This window comes from Anolis carolinensis, chromosome 1 (genome assembly GCF_035594765.1).
Source record: "Anolis carolinensis isolate JA03-04 chromosome 1, rAnoCar3.1.pri, whole genome shotgun sequence".
Classification (NCBI taxonomy): Eukaryota; Metazoa; Chordata; class Lepidosauria; order Squamata; family Dactyloidae; genus Anolis; species Anolis carolinensis.
In genome coordinates this window covers 270,474,146-270,494,687 of record NC_085841.1, presented here as the reverse complement: position 1 = coordinate 270,494,687, position 20,542 = coordinate 270,474,146, and the positions used below count along the sequence as shown (strand labels likewise).

General features: G+C 41.0%; 1 protein-coding gene across 1 annotated transcript in view; it reads right to left on the bottom strand.

Moving 5' to 3' along the window:
* pik3c2a (phosphatidylinositol-4-phosphate 3-kinase catalytic subunit type 2 alpha) overlaps window positions 1-5,884 on the bottom strand; it is a 56,937-nt gene extending 51,053 nt beyond the window's left edge. The window contains exon 1 of the mRNA XM_003214803.4: window positions 5,736-5,884. The gene's annotated coding sequence lies outside the window, so the exon portion shown is untranslated. The remainder of the gene's footprint in view (window positions 1-5,735) is intronic.
* Between the last annotated feature and the right edge of the window lie 14,658 nt (window positions 5,885-20,542).

The following is a 20,542-nucleotide window of genomic DNA, read 5'->3' as shown; positions in this document are numbered from 1 at the left end:
CTACACAAGTCAAACTATACACTTGAGTCTCAGAGAGAGAGAAACACCATTAAAACAAGCTGAATTGCCCTTCCTGCTCTGTCAGATGAATGACCTAAAAAAAATCCTCTACGTGACTACTGAATCTAGAATGAGCTTCGTTTATTACTGACTGTCGCATCTGCTACCAGTACTACTGTTTGGAACTGACCATCCAAATTCATGCAGAAAACACTTGAAATACAGCATATCCCAAAGCATTTTTCCAAGGACCTCAGACTATATGAATAGCCAGGATAAATGCTAAATATGCCAACGGGATTCTGGCCTGCATCAATAGGGGTATAGCGTCTAGATCCAGGGAAGTCATGCTCCCCCTCTATTCTGCCTTGGTCAGACCACACCTGGAATACTGTGTCCAATTCTGGGCACCACAGTTGAAGGGAGATGTTGACAAGCTGGAAAGCGTCCAGAGGAGGGCAACTAAAATGATCAAAGGTCTGGAGAACAAGCCCTATGAGCAGAGGCTTAAAGAACTAGGCATGTTTAGCCTGCAGAAGAGAAGGCTGAGAGGAGACATTATAGCCATGTACAAATATGTCAGGGGAAGTCATAGGGAGGAGGGAGCAAGCTTATTTTCTGCTGCCCTGGAGACTAGGACACGGAACAATGGCTTCAAACTACAGGAAAGGAGATTCCACCTGAACATTAGGAAGAACTTCCTCACTGTGAGGGCTGTTCGGCAGTGGAACTCTCTCCCCCGGACTGTGGTGGAGGCTCCTTCTTTGGAGGTTTTTAAACAGAGGCTGGATGGCCATCTGTCGGGGGTGCTATGAATGTGATTTCCTGCTTCTTGGCAGGGGGTTGGAATGGATGGCCCATGAGGTCTCTTTCAACTCTACTATTCTATGATTCTATGTAAACTCTGTAGGGAAAAAATGTTTCTGCATGATCTCTTTTAATGACATAGACTTTCTTGTTTCAAGTGTTTCATCATTTCCCCAATCCTTTGACATCACCTTTCATATAAACCTTGATTTTTAAAAAATAGGAAAACACTTTATCAATTTTCAGAGGTCCAGAACCAATTAAATACATTTCTCAGTTCTAATACAGCAATAATGAAATTTTTAGTGAAGATTTAGTGACATTTGAATTTTGTCTCTATAACCTCGCAAAAAGTCACAAAACTTTGTTAATTCAATGGATCAAAGGAAAAAATCTAGATTTATATTATACAGATATGGGACACTGAGTATTGTTTTGATTCAAGAATTTAACATTAACTTTTGTATGGTTATTCTGAGAAGATTTTTTAAAGATGAAAAATCAGATATTTTCACCGTTTTAAACATTCCTTGACTTGTTAATATGTAGAGTCACTGAAATTTTGACATAGATGCCTTAAAAGGATTGTACTTAAATAGAGCATAATCTAGTTAGCATTTGTCAAAACGACCACAACGCTGCCTGCAACTAATGGATTTTAGGTATTTTGTTTATCTTTGATGTGTATATTTTTATTATTGTACATGTATTTTTTGGAATATTTTTGTTAGAGAATATGTTAATGTTCGCGTAAATGATTACTGAAATGATGCAGGGAGTTCTGCTATTCTACACCAATGCCTTGATATACTAACATGAGAGAGACATGGGGGGCATAACTCAGGGATAATTGAAATGCTTTGAATAAATGTGATTGAAGTCCAGGTATGTCCAGATATAGCTGTGAAAAAAATCTCAACAGGAAGCAGTGGAGAGTCGTTACCAGAGGATGCTGAGCAAGATAAACCAGTGATCTAACTCAATATAAAGCAGCTTCATATAGTTATATATGGCATCAGAACTCTGAAATGATAGATTCAGCATTGTTACAATACAACTGCTCATTCAAACTGGGTCCTTACTTGTGCTGCACAAAGTGAAAAGAATTACATATGCAGAATTACAGAAAAGCGAGCCACAAAGAACAGTGGAATGTGGTGGGTGGAGGGAAAATTCTGTAGGGGAAAACACCCAGGATAATATTTGGAATATACTGTATAAAACAGACAAATACCAAGCAAAATATTAATTCCTCATTCTTTTCCTTAAGGGCAGGTATAAAATCATTCAACTAGTATTGTCCCTTTCTCTTCTCCATGCTCAACATGGCATAAAAAAACATAAAGATAAGAAACTGGGGAATACTAATCAGCAATGAGTTTGTAGCCATGCCTTGATTCCTGGGTGGCCTGAATGTTTGAAAGGCACCAGAGTCTGTTTGATGATGGAAGTTATGTAGAGGGAGACCTGGTTAGCATTTGGATGGGAGACCACCAACTAATACCAGGTGCTGTAGGTTATATTTTAGAAGGATCTGGCAAAACCACTGAGACCTCATCTACAGAGACCATTTAATGCCGTTCGAAGCTAGCCTCAAACTATAGTGGCCAGACAAGTAACTCCCACAAAAGCATGCAAAAGAAAGCCCTTAATACACATCAGTTCTCTGTGGTTTCTGCAATCACTATTCAAGCTTCAAACTCATTCCAGGATTTCCTATGTAGTCATCTGCACACTTCCTTTACTATCAGTTTGAAACTGCATTAGAGTTCCTTGCTAAGAAAACTTGCTAAAAAACTATATGAAAATAATGGGGTAACCCAATATTTCTCAAATAGTGCTCCTCCAGATGTTTTGGTCTTCTGTGCCCACAATTCCTAAAAGCTGATAAGCTGGCTGGGATTTCTGGGAACTGAAGACCAAAACACCTGGAGAAACAGTTTGAGAAACACTGGAGTAAATATTAATCAACAGACAATCTGGAAGCACATATACTTGATTCCTAGAGAGTTCAAGGATGTCATGTTTAAAACTGATGAAAGAGATTCTCGCTTATATTAGACTTTTTATTCAATTAATGCTTTCTTTTCCCTCTCTGTATTGGCTACTTAGTGTGCACTGAACAAAAAACATCATAAAAGCAATGCATTCCATTAAAGTATGTTTCAATTCTTGTTAATTATTGCAAATAAAATGCACATTGGAGAACTGTTCTTGTGACATTTCCCTAAGGCAGAACACCACTACTACTGTTATGTGATTTTTTTGTATACTGTCTAATGAGGCCTTTGAAAAGCAAGCTTTTAAGATCAAATGTTATCATCAAAGCAAGCATACTAGCGAACTATTTTCTTCCTTCCATTTTCACCATGTGTGGTGGCACAGCGGGTTAAACTGCTGAACTTGCTAACTGAAAGGTTGGCGGTTCGAATCCGGGGAGTGGGGTGAGCTCCCACTGTTAGCCCCAGCTTATGCCAACCTTATGCTTAATTTGTATGTACAGTATTAATGGCATTGAATGGTTGCCACGTCGCCTTGAGTACCCTTTGGGATAGAGAAAGGTGGGATATAGAGTAAATAATAAATAAATAAATAATAGCAGTTTGCAAACATGCAAATCAATATGTACTGCTCCATGCAGTCATGATGGCCACATGACCTTGGAGGCATCTACAGACAATGCTGGCTGTTCAGCTTAGAAATGGAGAGGAGCACCACCCTGCAGAGTCAGAGACAACTAGACTTAATGTCAAGGGGAAACCTTTACCCAACATCTTTTTTAAGTCTGCAGTTTTGAAACAATAACAATTTCAGTTTACAAACTGGAGGAATTTGTAGAAAAGGCAATTGTACAAGAAGACAATCTTGCATTTTTAAAAACTTTATCTTCACTATCAATAGAATAGTAAGTATGAGCTGTCAAATCAATTACTAGTTGCCTCATATTACAGACTGACTGCACACCACAAAAGCAGACTAAAAATAAAGTTTAAAATTTAAAGATCAGGTTTAAAAAACACACGAGAGTCAAACACTAATAAGAAAAAGTAAGCTTTTCAGCCATCCAGATAAACTACAGTAACTTCTCAAATTTCATAAGGAAAAATAAAGACTCACGTACTTTTTCAAACTCAAATGCCACCAGCATAAAAATGCAAATAAATGGAAGAGTTCAACCACAGTTTTCAATCATGGGGACATTAAACATGTCAAATGATTTAATTTTAGTTTTACTGTTACATGTTGTGTATCCCTTAGCTAAAATGCTTGTGACTAGAAATGTTCAAGAGTTTTTCAGATTCTGGAATACCTCTATTTGTATACACATACATAATGAGATATCTTGGAGATGGGAATGAAGGTATTTCAATATTAATATCAAGTCAATACAGAGTGTATGGCATGGGATATAGTATTAGTTACGCCTGTTTTTAAGAGTAACTCCCAAGCAACAAGAAATGACATTTATCCAGCATCTACCAATCCTCATGGGACTACTGCACGCATAGGCAAACTTTGGCCCTCCAGGTGTTTTGGACTTCAACTTTCACAATTTGCTCATGCCTGGTCTACTGCATGTATGTGTGTAAATATATAGAATCATAGAGTTAGAAGACACCTCCTGGGCCATCCAGTCCAACCCCCTGCCAAGAAGAAAAACTGCCTACAAAGGACCCCCAACAGATGGCCACCCAGCCTCTGTTTAAAAGCCTCCATTTCACTTCGGGGCAGAGAGTTCCATTGCTGAACAGCTCTCACAGTTAGGAAGTTCTTCCTAATGTTCTGGTGGAAATTTCTTTCCGGTAGTTTGAAGCCATTGTTCCGCGTCCTAGTCTCCAGGGCAGCAGAAAACAAGCCTGCTTCTTCCTCCCTATGACTCTCCCTCACATATTTATACATCATGCCTCCTCTCAACCTTCTCTTCTGCAGGCTAAACATACCCAGCTCTTTAAGCCGTTCCTCATACAGCTTGTTATCCAGACACTTGATCATTTTAGTTGCCCTCCTCTGGACACATTCCAGCTTGTCAGTATCTCTCTTCAATTGCAGTGCCCAGAATTGGACACAGTATTTCACAGGTGTGGTCTGACCAAGGAAGAATAGAAGGATAGCATGACTTCCCTGCATCTAGACCAGGCATGGGCGAACTCCGGCCCTCCAGGTGTTTGGGGCTACAACTCCCACAATTCCTAACAGACAGTTTGTGGGAGTTGAAGTCCAAAACACCTGGAGGGCCGAAGTTCGCCCATGCCTGATCTAGACACTAGACTCCTATTTATACAGGTCAAAATCCCATTGGCATGATGCATATCTTTGTGTGAGTGTGAGATATATAAACCCCACTTGCCTAGTTTCCAACAGACCCCACAACCTCGTGAGGATGCCTGCCATAGAGGTGGGCGAAACGTCAGGAGATAATGCTCCTGGAACATGGCCATACAGCCCGGAAAACTCAAGAGCAACCCATCTTAACGGCTGTTCGGAATTGTGGGAGTTGAAGTCCAAAACACCAGGAGGGCCGAAGTTTGCCCATGCCTGATCTAGACACTAGACTCCTATTCATGCAGGCAAAATGCCATTGGGATGATGCATATATGTGTGTGAGTGTATATGGATGTATAAAATTCCTGGCCTACAAGGCTGGGGAGGGGGCCTGGCCCTCTCTCTGCTGCCCTCTTTTGAGACCAAGGCGGCCTCGGCCTCCTCCTCCTCCTCCTCCTCCATCCAGGGCCTCCTTCCTTTCCAGAAGTGGAGCCAGGCAGCTCCCCCTCAACAATGCGGGAGGCTGGTGGGTCTGGTTGCGAGCTAAACAGGCCTGGGGATGGAGACAGTGGAGGGGTGGCCCTGTTGTCGGGGGGAGGACCCACTACCATGCCCCTCAGGAGAGCCTCCTTCCTCTCCCTCAGCCCAGCCTTGCCCCTCCTCACCTCAGCGCGCCGGCGGAGCCATTGCTTTCCCGAGGGAGAAAGTTCCTTCTCCACCGGCCTCTTCCCCGCCTCTCTGGCTCTGGGCTGCTCCTGCTTGCTGTTGCTCCCGCCGCTGCCTGCGTTGACTTCCGGCCCTGAAAGAGGAGAGGCGGCCTTGAGGGAAGGAGGAGGGGCGAGGCGGAGGGAGGAAAGGCGCCCACGTTTTGGGAGCTGGCGCACTCCTTAGTTGCTGGGAGGAGGAAGAGGTGCATGCAGAAAGTATACTTCTCCTGTGATTGATACTGCAGTCCAGTGGTTCTCAACCTGGGCCTCCCTGGTGTTTTTGGCCTACAACTCCCATAAATCCCAGCTGAGTTGAAGGCCAAAACATCTGGGGACCCACAGGTTGAGAACCACTGTTGTAGACACTATGAGCCCTGTTATTGCTTTGTTTTATACAGCCCCCCTGAAGAATCAGTTCTGTTGTTAACTACCTTCAGGGTCACATCAGCGGTGCCAGGCTTGGGCAAACTTGGGCCCTCCAGGTGTTTTGGACTTCAGCTCCCACAATTCCTAACAGCGAACGAAATCTGGCTACCAGTATTAAAATAACTCTAAAATAATAACACTCAGAAGATGGGAATTCCAGACATTACTCAGGAGATAATAATAATAATTATTATTATTATTATTGTGCAGTTTTCTAGCATTGTATATTTCTGCCGCTTCTGTGACTGTTCATTTGTGTTTTGATGATTCCGTAGCCCACTTGTCGATGGATGTCCAGAATCAGCAGCATCTACTGTGGTCCTTTTTATCCTGGGCGACGACCAAGCCAGTATAGACTTCGTTTTGGTTTGATTCTCCATAATGCTAATGGGTTAGGTGCTCTTGGTTCCATTCCTCAGCTGAGGCCTCTCTGGCTTGGTTGGACCTGCCAGCACACTACAGTTACACTACCGCCAGCACAGCCCTCAGCATCCTCGGAATGGTTAAGCCCCCCCCCACCACCACCACGTCAACGTGGCACACAGTCCTAGACACTTGGGAAGTGTTCGACTTGTGATTTTGTGATATGAAATCCAGCGTATCTATCTTGTTTGCTGTGTCATACAATAAAATAATAAGTTTATTTGTATCCCGCCTCCATCTCCCCCGAAGGGGACTCGGGGCGGCCCACAGAAATATCAGATACAGGAACAATTACAATATACAATTCATCAACAAACAATAACATGCACCAGTAATAGCATTTACACATTAACCAGAAAATTAGGTAAAGGTAAAGGTTTTCCCCTGACGATAAGTCCAGTCGTGACCAACTCTGTGGGTTGGTGCTCATCTCCATTTCTAAGCCAAAGAGCCGGCATTGTCCATAGACACCTCCAAGGTCATGTGGCCGGCATGACTGCATGGAGCGCCAGAAAATTAAAAACACATATTAAAAACATAGAATTAAAAACTAAAAATTAAATTAAAGATCCCTCGTAGCCTGAGGATAATGGCTCTCCAAGTGTAGTGTCTTGGCAGTGGATGTGTAGGTAGCTGTGGAGCCCTATTCTTGACCCACATGTTCTTCCGCATTGAAGACATCGGTTTCCAGACGGAAGGCGGTCCTGGTCAGGGTTGGCTTGACATGCCTTCCTCTTGGCATGTTTCTCTCTTAAGCCCTGCATTCATGCCTCTTCTAATTTCGTAGCATGGTTGGTCACAGCTGACCTCCAATTAGAGTGCTCAAGGGCCAGGTCTTCTCAGTTCTCAGTGTTTATTCCACAGTTTTGTGGTTATTTAAAAAAAAATTTAAATTGTTTGGCTTTTGCTATGTATTTTAATGTTGTAATTTATACTATTTTATGTATATGTCAACGGTTGTTTTTAGGGCTTTGCCCTCATGTCAGCCGCCCCGAGTCCCCTCGGGGAGATGGAGGCGGCATATAAGAAATAAATTATTATTATTATTATTATTATTATTATTGTTGTTATTATTATTATAAGGTTGGATTTGAGCCCGTCTTTAAATCTCTTTTCCTATCCACCAACATTACGTTTCCTGTTCATGAGTTGGGAGTATAATAACTGCTTTGGGAGATGGTGATCAGGCATTCAGACAACATGGCCAGTCCTGCGGAGTTGATGGCATAGGAGCATCACTTCAGTCCTAGTGGTCTTTGCTTCTTCCAGCACACTGACATTTGTCCACCTGTCTTCCCAAGAGATTTGCAGGATTTTTCGGAGGCAACGCTGATGGAATCTTTCCAGAATCAATCAGGGCCAGCTAACACCTCCCAACAAAGGATTCCCCCCAGGCAAGAAGCAACCAGACTTTGAAGCTGCAAGGTCATTTAATGCAAATCAAGGTGGCCAATTTCACCATTCGCACTTGCTTCATAAAATCATAGAGTTGGAAGAGACTTCATGGGCCATCCAGTCCAACTCCCTGCCAAAAATCAGGAAAACCACATTCAGTTCAGTTCAGCAATTTATTACGGTCTATGACCAGTCCAACCCCCCGCTAAGAAGCAGGAAATCGCATTCAAAGCACCCCCGACAGATGGCCATCCAGCCTCTGCTTAAAAGCATCCAAAGAAGGAGCCGCCACCACACTCTGGGGCAGAGAGTTCCACTGCTGAACAGCTCTCATCAGTAGGAAGTTCTTAATGTTCAGGTGGAATCTCCTTTCCTGTAATTTGAACTCACTGTTCCATGTTCTAGTCTGCAGGGCAGTAGAAAACAAGCTTGCTCTCTCTTCCCTATGGCTTCCCCTTACATATTTATACATGGCCATCATGTTTCCTCTCAGCCTTCTCTTTTGCAGGTTAAACATGCTCAGCTCTTTAAGCCTCTCCTGATAGGTCTTGTTCTCCAGACCCTTGATCATTTTAGTCTCCCTTCTCAGGATACATTCCAGCTTGTCAGTATCTCTCTTCAATTGCGGTGCCCAGAATTGGACACAGTATTCCAGGTGTGGTCTGATCTCAAAACAGACAAGAGTTCTTTCTCCCACCCTGGACAGATATATAAACCCCACTTGCCTAGTTTCCAACAGACTTCCAACCTCTAAGGATACCTGCCATAGATGTGGGTGAAGCGTCAGGAGAGAATGCTTCTGGAACATGGCCATGCAGCCCGGAAAACTCAGAGCAACCCAGCCTACTGGCTGTTAGGAATTGTGAGAGTTGAAGTTCAAAACATCTGGAGGGCTCAAGTTTGCCCATTAACACAATTTCCCACCACTTTTAATTGCTATGGTTAAATACCATGGAATCACAAGAGCTCTAGTTTTAAAAGGGCTTTAGACCGTTCTACCCATGACTTGCTGGTGCCTCACTCCCAGACTTCCATAGGATTGAGACATGGGGTCAAACTGCATTAATGCTACCGACCCAAGGTTGTGGCTTCCTTGACTGAGTCTCTCCACCTGGAATGTAGTCTTCCCCTTTTCCTACTGCTCTCCACTTTAGCAAGCATTCTTGTTTTTTCTAGGTAGCCATCTCTTGATATGGCAAAGTACAAGAGGCTCAATTATATAGACCAGTGTTTCACAAACTGTTCCTCCAGATGTTTTGGACTTCAGCTCCCACAATTCCTAACAGCTGGTAAACTGGCTGTGATTTCTGGGAGTTGAAGTCCAAAACATCTGGAGGAGCTGAGTTTGAGAAACACTGGATGAATTGGGCTTGTTTCAAAGAATAAATAGTGTTTGGAGACTTGTCTCCTCTTTTCCCCTGTGAGTTGCTGAAGATACGATCTGAGAGCAGAGTCACAAGATTAGGACAAATCCAGGAAAATCCAGTACTTGCTGGAAAGAGAAAGGAACAAATCAGGCTGCTGATACCCAATTGCTTTATCAGCATCCCCCCCCCCCCCCCCCGCGCAACTTCTCAGGAGTAAAGTCCCATTCCTTTGGATGAGGCCATGATTGTCAAAGTGAGAGAACTTAAAATAGTGTAGTACGTATACATTATAGGGCAAGGGTGGGAATTGGGCAACACTCCAGATGGTCTTGTACTGCAACTCCCAGCAGTTCTATCCAGTATAACCAATATCAGGAATGTTGGGAGTTGCAGTTTAATGACATGAGACAAAATGTACAATTTTGCCAGGTTTCTAGGAGGCTCTCCAGGCAGGAAAGGTGAGATAGCTATTGGCAGTGGCAGAAAAAGACACCAAACTATTCTTATTATTTATTGTTACTGCTGTTCAGTGGTAGAAAATTGGGGTATGTCATCAAAGGCTACCAAATTGTTATTTGCATGTTGTTGTTTCTGCAGAGAGGCATATATGCTTGCTGGACTTTGGGTGTACCTATTGATACCTTGAAGGAGGGGAGGAGTCCCATTTGCTGCTCCGTCTCAGCAACAATCCTTTGGCTGGGTGTGGTATGGAACCAGTTGTTTGTTGCCTCCTTAGGGAATATTGCATATTCACTCATCTCTCCTGATTGGGAAGAGATGATGGGGAGGATTCACATTAATTCCTTTGGGCTTATTAAATCCAGGCCCACTAATGTAACAATGAGAGAGAAGGTGAGGGGATGAGTCTTTCCATGACTAACCCTCTACACAAGTGCTACTTAACCTATCTGATGCAAGGAATCATCAGGATTTGTTTCCAGAGTGCCAGACACCTTCTCATTGACTACATTTTTTCTTTCCTTTTTGAAAGTTGCCATATCATCAGTCAATAGCTCATGTATTGGTGGTATCTGTCCACAGACCACCACTTTTGAGTTGCACAGGTTTATATTATATTGTTCAGGCAAGAGGAATAGGGGCAAGCAGATGGGCACAGGCAGCTGCTTGCACTTTCTTCACCTACCATGCTAACAGTCATACACCACTACACTTTCCTTTTTGCAGCAAGGATAGGTAGTGACTCATTACTTACTGCCTTCCTTTGGAAGGCTCTACCTGCTTACGCTTTGTTTCCTTTGGCCTTGGAAAAGGAAGGAGGAGGCCTCGTGGGGGCAATTCAGCCGGAGGAAGTAAGCAAAAGGTAAAAGCTAGTCATTTTTTTTAAGAAACAGCCAACGTGTCTTCATGCTTATTTGACCTTTCTTTCTAGTTCATATGGTGGGGAAGACTATCTTACTGGAATCAGTCCCTATTGCCTCATCGCTCAGGTGGCTACACCTTTCTGAACTAGCCCTCTACACGACGACAGAGATATAGGGTGGGTAGAATTGGCTGCCTGCATCTAATCTCTGGGCAGCAGAACAGGCCCAGTTCTCACTGCCAAAATGCCTGGAGAGATTGAGTGAGAGAAATGTAGGAGCAGAGTAGTGGCTATCTTGTTGTTTGGTATGTGTGTTCCAAGGAGCTTGCACATAGATATTATCCCCTTCTTTCCCCTCTTTGTAGTTTCCTTTTAAATGGGAAACTAATTATAATTTTAAAAGCCCGGGAGTAGATAATTCTTCTCTATTTGTATTGCTGTCGCCCTCATTTTACCTTTGATAATGTGACAAGCAGAAATTGAGCAGGTGAAGCTTTTCCCAGCTTGCAGAAGTAGTGGTCATCAACTGATCTTGCCCTGTTCAAGGGTTGTGAAACACTAAAGTTTACTATCTCTCCCACATACCAACATACATTGTTACGTCATTCTTTGTACACGTACATGCGCTTATAATTGTTCTGGGAAACTTTATTGACCATGATGTGATGTCACCTGAACATTGCTCTCTTCTCATGTTTTCCTGCTATGAGGGCCAGTTAGTATTACTATGAGGAAGATATCTCAGGTGACTGTTGTTATAAATGCCAGTGAGTGTGCATTTTATTCTGCTAGCAGGGTCACAGTCCTGTGTAACAGCTGCACAAGAGCCATATATTCAAGAGGTCATATTTGCAATGGGAAGAGGCTCAACTTTTCATAGAATCATAGAATTGGAAGAGACCACAAGGGCCATCCAGTCTAACCCCCTGCCATGCAGGAAAAGCACAATCAAAGCACCCCCAACAGGTGGCCTTCCGGTCTGTTTAAAAGCCTTTTATTCATTCTTGTCATACAACTGCTTAAACTGTCTGGATTCCCATCAGGAAAAACAAAAAGAAATGGCAACATAAGACTTACTGCTACTCATCCCAGGGGAGTTAGCATAATTCAAGAATCTCCTCCATCCCCCCAAATAGAAGAACTATAACTGCTATTGCCTAAATCTTTTAAAGTTTGGCTTGTAGTAAAGGAGCAACATTGATGTAAAATTTTACTTAGAAGGTATTGTATAACCTAAATGTTCATCTCTTTCCATAGAAAGGGAAAAGAACCCTCCCACTCCTAATCTCACTGGCTGACTGCTATTATGGGCGGTGGCAATGAGCAGTGGGGTGACTGAGAGGGGTTGGATTTCATGCTCTATCCCAGACAACTTGACTTTTGTTCTTGGAGACGTGCTGTTTATGGCAGCATCTATGATCACCACTTTGGGACCAGGCTGAGAATATCACCCTTTTCTTCCTGAGCAATTGCATTTTGCCACAATGACAAGATGTAGTGGTCATTTTTATTTGTTTCTCTATCATCAAACCATATTCAGAACAGAACCTGTTTTGGCAAGCAAAGATATCAGTGCAAGGAATACCAGCATGCTAGAGAATCATTCTGTTTCTAGACTGTTCTTAAAAACACATTCCAGGATTAATTGTATAGATTACAATTGCGCAACTGGTTAAATTAGTCATTGACATATTAGCTTCTACTGAATATTAGATTGTATAGGTTTGTAGCAAAGTACCGTGTCTCTGTATTGAAAGGGAGAGAGATTAATCATCATTTCCTCTTCCTCTCATCAGCTCTAAAAAGAATGTTGTGAATTACTGGAAACTTGCACAACAAATATGTGAGCTGGAATGCTATTGTAGAAACACTGAACTTTTATCATGTGCTACAGGGGGGAAAAGTATACTGAATGTACCAAGGGAAGAATAACCTAAAACAAAGATGAATGGAGTAATACCAGTACCGGAAAAGGAAGTGAGTAATATTGAAGTATTGATTAAACAGTGCAGTTACTGTAAGGATCTATAGATACTACTTATATTTTAGTATAAACATAAGGAATATGCTTCTTTAAGTATTTCAGTAACCCTTCAAAACAGGTTCTCAGAAAGTGTATAGGGTTTATTAGTGAGCTCTTGCATTCCAACCTCTACAGTTTAATGGCAGATACTATATTTTACTTACTTTTGTTACATTTATTAACATTACAGGAGTTAGAGATACACACAAGTATGTCAGCCATCTGAATGTGGGAAATGTTATACCAACTATATACCATCCAGTCTTCTAGTTTGATTCCTGAAAGTTATATTTTTGCCTTATATTGGCTAAGCCACTGGAAAGAAGTTCCTTTGTGTTTTTTTAAATCCTTGCTTGTCTAGATGTTTTCTTCTCGTCCTCTGACTAAAAGTTTCTCAGCAGCATCTGCACTACGAAGATGGTGACGGCTTTAGAAACCTGAACTTTCAGTGTTGGTCTTCAGTGGTATGTCTACACTAAACAATGCAATAAACAAAGCTTGATTTTGGATAGAGTGAGATTCTACTATAGTTAACTCTGTTGTATCTGTGTGTTCCAGCTTATAATAGCTAGGTAAACAGCAGTTGCCTCCTGAAGCTGTTATTTAGTAGTGTGATCAGCACAACAAAGAGAAAAGGGAGAGCAGATAAGGTTGCCTCGTGTTAAGTCTAGCCTCCAAAACAAAAATCGTAAGAAAAAAATACTTTGTCCATAAATTTAATGAGAATAAAATATAATAAAATCAGAAAAATATTGACACAAGAAATACAATCACAGCAGGAAAGGAACAAGATTAGATACATAACTTTATAAATATTTTTATGTGCACTTATATTTTTTCCATGCTACAATGCACATGGAAATGATTCTCATAAATATTTCCTAGGTAATGTGGGAAACGAAACAGAGTCTGCTTCTTGACCACACACTATCTGCCCTCCCAAAAGCTGATCTAAAGAGAATGTCAGATTTTCATAGCTTGACACACTGATTTATGCAATCTGTATCATGTGCATTGATGTGTATGTAACAATCACAATATGTAACAATCACAACACAGCTGGGAACTATCGGGAATATTGGTTATGTGGAATTATGAACTACATCAGGGATAAGCAACCTGCTGTTCTCCAGATGTTTTAGATTGCAACAGGAATGCATTAAATAACTCTAAAATGTGAGATAAATAGGATGCTGCACCAAGAAAAGAACAAGCGCATACTTGTTAACAACAATTATGAAAGTGATTGCAGCATTTTTGGAAGCAGTTACAGGATACTGTAATAAACAATGTGAAAAGAAGATGTATTTTATTAATTAAATTTATTTCCTTTGATGTTTATCAGACAATAAGAGATTTGCAGTGTACTTTATAGGGCCTAACATCACAGTTTCTCAGTGAATGTTAGAGGAAGTTGCTAAAAGTCACCAATCTAAAAAAAATGTATAAAACAAATTTAGTAAATTATGCATTGTTTATCTTTTTGTTTTAAATTCTCCCAGAACAGGGTTCAAGGTGATTGATAACAGATCAGAACAACACAGCTCTCATATAACTTAATCCAGGAAAACAGGAAGTGGCATGATCCATGCCCTTCTGGACAGTTGTTAATTCCTGGGGATTTCTATTTTTGGAAAATACCAAAATTTAATATGCTGGGGTGGGTGAATCTTTTTTTTATATGCCAAGGAGGAATAGTAGTGGCATGCAAAATATTTTTGGAACTTTGTAACAATGCAATTTGCTTGTTTTGGAAATATACAGAAAAGGCAGAATGGTGTTCATGAACAGACTTAGGGTTACTGTTATCTTTTAAAATATTAACTCATTGTCAAAAACCTCAAATAAAAACCCACATTTTTTTTACCCAAGAGAAGACCTCATTTGGAATCTAGGTTGGCCACTGCAACTCTTTGGCCAACTTCTGCCAGAAAGTGATCATAAAATCATGCTGGAGGATTTACAAAAGCCTAGAGAAGTGTTCTCTCTAGACCCTCCAACACACATCTATGGTAGATGTTGACCTTGATGAAGGATCTAGAGATTCCTAGAGATAATATATTAATCAAATCTGTGAATAATCAAACCCATAAAAGTGAAACCTGCAAATGCGGAAGACTGTATATTATACTGCTGTGAAGCTGTGATGTTTTTGGCAGCAACCACATTGTTGCCCAAAATATGCAATAAAGCCTTAACAAGATTCCAGAGGAGTTAAAATGCAATAACGTTTAGTGAAATTGTACTTATAAATCAATCCAAAGAAACATACATATTTTTCAAAATATACACTTCAAGGTAAATTGAGGATAGAAATGGTAGCAATTGACTGTGTATCCCATTCCACCATAAACAGCAGAATAAATGTGACTTGAAAGTATACTAAATTAAGCATTACATTTGGGAACTAATTGCAGATTTGTTAGCAACAGGTATACAAAATGTTTCTTCTGAGTGTTATTTCCTTCTTCCTTGAGTAAAGGGAAACATTTGGCACAAACACCAAATTCTTTACTCCCACTGGGAAATAGATCATGTTTACTGCAGCTGGCTGTTAAAAACTGAAACATTTCAGATTAGGAAAACAATGTGAATTTCCACCTCTTTTGTATAAACAATAATCCCTGCTGTAGCCAGAGGTGAAATTACTAGAGTTCATTTTTGGATGTATGTGTTAGCATTGATTGCTGAACAATGCTGTCTTCAAATCTATATAAATAGTTTTGATTTTTTTTTGTATAAAAGATACAGCAGCATTAACAGGATCTTGGAATTTTATATATGGTGACATATATAAAGGCAGTTTTTGCAACTCCACATCCCTTTACAACAGTGGCTCTCAACCTGTGGGTCCCCAGGTGTTTTGGCCTACAACTCCCAGAAATCCCAGCTGTTAGGATTTCTGGGAGTTGAAGGCCAAAACATCTGGGGACTCACAGGTTGAGAACGACTGCATTACAAGATTTGTAGGTCCTTTTCTTTTTGATGTGTTGTTGAAGGCTTTCATGGCCGGGATCACAGGGTTGTTGTATGTTTTCCGGGCTTTATGGCCATGTTCCAGAAGTATTATCTCCTGACATTTTGCCCACATCTATGGCAGGCATCCTCAGAGGTTGTAAGGTATGGAGAAACTAAGCAAGGAATGTTTACCGTATATATCTGTGGAAAGTCCAGGGTGAGAGACGAGCTCTTGTTAGTTGAAGGCCAGTGTGAATATTGTAATTAATCACCTTAATTAGCATTGAATAGCTTCATTTCCTGGCTTCTTCCTGCCTGGGGGCATCCTTTGTTCAGTGTCGTTAGCTGCCCCTGATTGATTCATGTCTGGAACTCCTCTCTTTTCAGAGTGTTACTTCTTATTTACTGTTCTGATTTTTGAGTTTTTTTTTAATACTGATAGCCAGATTTTGTTCCTCAAATGAGGAAACCATGAAAATGAACAAAATTTGGCTACCAGTATTAAAGTCACTTTGATATTGTAGGACCATGTATTATGTATAAATTTCCTTGGCATGACAGGATCATGTTTACTGTATTAAAAAATAAAGTATACAGTGGGTCCTTGGCTAGGATTAGGTTTCAGGATCCCCTGTGGATAACAGACTTGGTGGATACTCAAATCCCATTACTGTATATATAATGGATATATTTCTAAAATATGTCAAGGTGTTGAAAGTTGTATCCAATAGGAGATTGTATTCATTAAAACAGAGCTACACAAGCCTGAAAAATAAGGGACATCTAAATTAACTTCTCACCTCCCCCCCCCCAATCATAAATTCTATAAAAAATAAGGGGAGGGCATCAAGATTTAGTCCTTCATAATGTTAAGCAGACATAGACATCCACGCCTATAAAAGGGATTGAGAAATGAAAACCAGGACCAAGAATTGCAATGATGTCTGATCCTGTACATAATCCTACAGGAAAATGCTATATGCCTACTATATAGATTTAGGAAATAATCATCATAAATATTTTATTCATCATACTTAAATTATTTCATAATCCATTTATTTGGTCCCCCCCCCATAAAAATGTTAAATAAGTCTCCCAGTTCTTTGAGGGGTTTTTTTTTTGGACTGTGACATCTCTTACATAGCATCTGCAAAGTCACTGGGGAAGGTTTCCAGTAACTTTGGGGTTCTTCTTTCAGCTTGTGTGAAACCTTTCTTCCAAAACAAGGCCATCACCTATTTGAGGGGGAAGGCTTTGTTTGCCCTGGAATAAGATATGGGGTGCAAATCTCTCCCCTTTTCAAAAGCAGCAAAATGTCCTATAGTGCCTTCTTTCTTAGAGTTTGGAGGTGCAATTGACCATTTCAGGGTGAAAATTTTGACTGCCAAATGGCGTTTATGGTCAAAATGGGGGTGTTACTTTCCAGGCTCCCAGTAGAGGCCAATATAGGAGTTATACCTTTTCTAACGGATTATTGGAGGTGCAGCTTAAAACATTTGAAGGGCCAAGATCCCCCCAAATCTTTCATTCTGTGTACTGAAGGTATGACAATGCAACCTGTAGATCCCTGACTGCTTTTTTCATTTTATTGTGTGGAGGGGAGAGCATAGTTTGAACAACAGAACTTGAAGAAGCTGTCATGATTTCAGTACCACTCATTGTCTATCCAGTCACTCTCCATCTGTTTTTTTCCCTTGGGTGTAAATGATACAGGCACAGATTATTCTGCCTTGATTTAGTGAAGTGCCTATCAAGCATATGCTTCTGTGAGGAAGATGGAAAGCTTAAAGGGCACATCAGCCAAGAACTAGAAATGAATGGTTTACAAAGTAATCTGAACTCATTCAAGGTAACACTTCATACAGCAAGTGAAATAGGCTAATCCATGAAAGCTTGTGCCATAACAAACCTTTGATGCAAGGTGTCACAACACTCTTTTCTTTCTGCATTAAACTAACACAACTGCTCATTTGGAAATTGCTTTTGTTGTCTGTTTCCAGCAAGAACAGAACTGACAAGAAACTTCTGACTGCACACACACACACACAGCTGAATACAGTGCCATCTATTGACTGAAATGTATAATGCCACAGTGAGTGAGTGGCTTTTATACAGTAGTCTCACTTATCCAAGCCTCACTTATCCAAGTTTCTGGATTATCCAAGCCATTTTTGCAGTCAATATTTTCAATATATCATGATGTTTTGGTGCTTAATTTGTAAAATCATAACCTAATTTGATGTTTAATAGGCTTTTCCTTAATCCCTCCTTATTATCCAAGATATTCGCTTATCCAAGCTTCTGCCGGCCTGTTTAGTTTGGATAAGTGAGACTCTACTGTATATTGTAAAAAAGGCACCAAATCCTGTTTGATTTTGGATGTTAAGCAGGGTCAGTCCTGATTAGCCCAAGCAGTCCTGCTGCCCAAGCAGCAACGGGAGAAGAAGGAGGCGATTTATGAACACACGATTGGTTGATAAAGACTTAATAGTGTATAACTACTAAAATAATCTATAAATATTAAAATAAACATAGTAAGGCAGGAATGAAGGGGTAGGAGGAAATGGCCATATAAGGAGGTACGAGCAGGCCAGGAACACAGCCGATGGGTTATCACATGGTTTCCCTGAAATCATGTGTTTTGAGAGAAACGAAAGTAATGAAATGTAATACTGCACCACAAATATGCACCAATGGTTTGATATGTGGGCGGTCGTAAAACTGAACCCACTGCCTTGTATAAATAGACACTCGACCCTGTCTGCGGGGTTCTCCCTTTTCAGCATCTAGTTGTGCGTGGGATGAACCTCTGCAGCTGCAGGAAACTTTTAGTAAACTGCTTTCTTTGGAAAAAACCTCCAGTTGTCTGTCTCCTACTTCCACTGCGTCCGCACAGACACACAAGCCGAGAAGAGGGGAAGTCTGGTTTCCGCTACATTTTCTGGTGACCCCGACGTGATTCCACAATAAGACGGACCAGGAGATCGGAGACGGATCCCGTTGGCGGGACGGTCCCAACTCGGCGGTGGGGGCCAGAGGCAACTACCGTGAGACGAGAAGGGGCCCCTGAATATTGTAAGACCGGCTGCGGTACTTGCCTCTGATGCCAACGCCGGCCGACGGTGGGAGCCGCAACGACAGCGAGGTTCCAAAGAAACCAGGCAGGGAAAAGGATCCAGGGAAAAGTCCAGGGGCGAAGGTTGGTCCGACGTCTACAGCAATCTGGCAAGTATAGTGGTTAAAATGAGACACTAAGGGAACACAGTTACCAGCGCCGGGAGGGGACACACAAAGGTTCCCAGGGAGGTAAAAAGGGTTTCTGTCTTGCGATTCCTGACACACACCGTTGAGTGTCCAGGTGCCCAGTCCAAGGCAGTCCCCTCTATTAGGCAGGATGGGAGGCAGTGGGTTAAAATCCACCACCCCATTACAGTGTATGTTAGACAATTTCGGCTCAGTTGCAAGTAGAGCCGTAGAAGGAATTCCCCAGAGAACAAGACTTGTGAGGGTGCCCCAAGACCAAGTCGTGCAGGGCTCATGAGGAGTCGCAACTCCCGGGGAAAGGAAAAAAAAACTGTTTGATTTCTTTGTCATGTGTGGGAAATAATGAGTTTCAAGTTCTGCATGTTTCGTGGTAATATTGAAGTGAAAATGAAAAATGAGTCTATAGATTTACACAAAAAATGTTGAGCACAAATATCTAGAAATGTTTTATTACGGTTGAAAAAATCTGATCCGAAGAGGGTCTGTCTGTGTTAGTTTGCTTTTGCTGACAAGCTGCAGAGAGGCGAGAAAAAGGGAGGGAGTTAAAGTGGTGTTGAGGCTCAGAAAGTTTTTTTTTTCCTTGTTATTTCTGAGGAACAAAGGCTGTTTTCTTAAAAAGTTTTCCTTTGCACCTGGGCCTCATGCCAAAAAGATAGTGGGAAAATCTTGGCAACAGTTCAAGGTAAAAACTCCCTGTTATTCTTGTTAAAACTCAGGCGAAATGCCCAGAGAAAGATAATGGAATTCCAGTGGACAGCCAAGGTCAATGAAAGCCGCTGTAAAAATGTAATGTGAATTTAATATGAAAAAAAGAAAGAAAGAAAATGATGATGTGAATGTGTGTATATATATATATATATATATTGGGGTTCTGTCTTTCACCTGGATCTTAAATCCTTGCTTTTGGACTTATTTTGGGACAACTGGGTGAGAATGTTTCATGAGCTGAGATAGAGTGTGTGACTTTATCTAAACAACTAACCACTAATCAGAATTCCTGTGGACCTTGTGTGAATGAGATGTATGTGTTGAATTCAAAATGCATAAAGAGTTATAAACAATGTTAGTAGATTTGTTCAGAAGCAATTCGGAAGCTGTAGATATTTTTTTTGGAAAAAAAAAATGGTCTTAGGCTTGAAAAAAAAAAAATCCTTGTTTTGAAAGAACAATGCTTCAGTGTTTTTAGAGAACATGGTGCTACAGACTTTAAACCCCTTACAGGTTATAGGGAAATGTTGGAGGTTCTTTTTTTTTGCAGCACTTTGGAATACAAGGAGAGGAGTTATTGGTTGTAGAGACTTTGTATGGAAAACTGTCACAAGTTGGCAGTGCAAGAAAAAATAAATAAATTGTTTTTGAAAAAAATTGACCCCATATTCCTGACACAGAAGGATTAAGAACTGACATTGATTTTTAAATTTTTGATTGACATTTTATTCAAAAAGGGAGCTAGTGCCCAAGTGATAAAAAGTTATCCTTTTGAGAACCAAAGACATGATATAATTGGCTACGTCTCATGTTGCTTCATAATAATTTTGTGAGATTTGGATTCTGGACTTTGTGATTTTGGCCCAACTCTTTCTAAAGG